Consider the following 1922-nt stretch of genomic DNA (forward strand, 5'->3'; position numbering starts at 1 on the left):
CCCGCCACACTCCTGTATCTTCTCCCTGGGACTGACCTCCTTGACCTCTGCCCATCCCAGTCCCTGGAGCTCAGACCTTGCCGTCTTTATCCCTCACAGCAGGTTCCCTGTCGCCAACTGCCGCTGCCGCTGAGGATTTAAGCTGCTCTCTTCTTGAACAACGCAGGAGATTAACAGCACCTCTGCCACTCAGTGAGTGAGACCTAGAATTACTCTTCTTGCCTCGAATTTGGTGTGTGTGGTCCAGTTGAGAACCTGGGATTCTGGTGTAGCCTACATCCTCCCCCTTCCTTTACCACATTGAACTAATCTGCCCTCTGGAATAGTTTATCTCCTTTTCCTTTGTTTTCTCCATTGGGTCTGGAGTTGGGTTTCCTGGTTGATCAGTTGTTTGACTGAGGCAGAATCACCTTACTGGGGCATGTGCTCTTGGGTGAGGGGGGGCACCTCCTGGAGTCTCCAGGGGTTGCTGGAATGAGGGCATGAATAAAATGGTGAGTGAAGCCAAGGCTGGAAGCTGCTGGTGGGGGGAAGTGGACAAAGGCTGGGGCAGGTTCACGTTCAGGTTCAGGTTAGCAGCGCTCAGACTTCCCTTCTGGGGAGGACGGGCACTTAGCTGACCCTCAGGCATGAGGACACCTAGTATGGGGGAGGCAGAAGGGGTTGTGCAACAGGACTGAGCATGGCCGGGCCTGTGGTGTGGCCGGCACTTTGGGGCGAGCTGAGATTGGGCAGGTTGGGACTTGCCAGCCCAGGAGGCTTTGGCAGGGGCGCCTGGCTCTTTTTTCCCCACAAATCCGGTTCTCACTCTCTAGATGTGATAATGGGAGAGGTCTTGCCGGGCTACGCTGTTTCTTCAGCACTGCCCTTCCCGCCAACCGCAGCCATCGGACAGCCGGGACCCACGTGGTTCAGTCTCAAAGTGCTGTGTTACAAGAAGCACAGATAGGAATTCTCATCTTTTTCTAACCCTCTTGCTAACATTTGAGAGTGTTCCAGAACATAGCTCACAATTCCTTTTTTATATTCTCTGCCCTCTTCTCTGGCCCTCCCAAGGGCTCGGAGGCCCCTCACTCTCCTGTCCCGTCCACCCCCAGCTCCTGATTACTTTCACTTAGTACCTGCTGTCTTGTTCTGTGATCCCCTCTCGTATCTGTCTCATACCTTCCAGCATATGCCGCCCGGTTTGTCACGCTGCCCACCCTCGTGACAGTTTAGTTCTTCTGTTTTTCCCTAGAGAACATATTGGTGTGGCTTTTTGTCTTTCCCTCCCCAGATGAATTAACGCTTTAAGGCTCTGATATCCCAGGAGAGAAAAGTCCTTTATTTTCTCCCATCACATGACTCTCACCTGCCCTCTGGTCCCCCCGCAGCCCCGTACCCTGCTGCACTTGTCGGGATGAGGACCTTTGCTCTGCCAGCTGCCCCTGCAGGGTGACGACCTCAGTGACTCGCCACCTGGGTCCATCCAGCCCCACTGTTTCAGCTGCTGTAGTCATACTGTGGCTTTCGCCTGAGTCAGATCAATTTATGACGAAGACTTACGCCCACGCTTTCTGAAGAAGTTGATCGGGCTCTAGGCCCTGTCCCCTGGGGGTCACTTGTCTTGAGTTTTGATATCTGGGCTTCTGCCCTATTCTTTGTAAAAAGCCTACTCCACAGTCTCTGTTTTTGGAAAAAGCCTGCTCCACAGCCCTCTGTTCTGTCTTAAGGGACTGGAATCCTGCTATGGAACCCTAGTAGGGTCACCCAGGCTTGACTGCCTGCATTGTTTTGGTTTTGTTTTGATTTTTTTTTTTTTTTTTTTTTTTTTTGCGGTACACGGGCCTCTCACTGCTGGGGCCTCTCCCACTGCGGAGCACAGGCTCCGGACGCGCAGGCCCAGCGGCCATGGCTCCCCGGCCCCGCCCCCCCGCGGGAAG

At 54.0% G+C, this 1922-nt stretch overlaps 1 pseudogene; it reads right to left on the minus strand.

Annotated features, from left to right (window-relative positions):
* The window catches only part of LOC103076940 (60S ribosomal protein L6-like), a 20723-nt pseudogene extending 19224 nt beyond the window's left edge, over positions 1-1499 (minus strand).
* Between the last annotated feature and the right edge of the window lie 423 nt (positions 1500-1922).

The sequence above is a fragment of the Lipotes vexillifer genome, unplaced genomic scaffold, assembly GCF_000442215.2.
Source record: "Lipotes vexillifer unplaced genomic scaffold, Lipotes_vexillifer_v1.1 scaffold732, whole genome shotgun sequence".
NCBI classification, from domain to species: domain Eukaryota; kingdom Metazoa; phylum Chordata; class Mammalia; order Artiodactyla; family Lipotidae; genus Lipotes; species Lipotes vexillifer.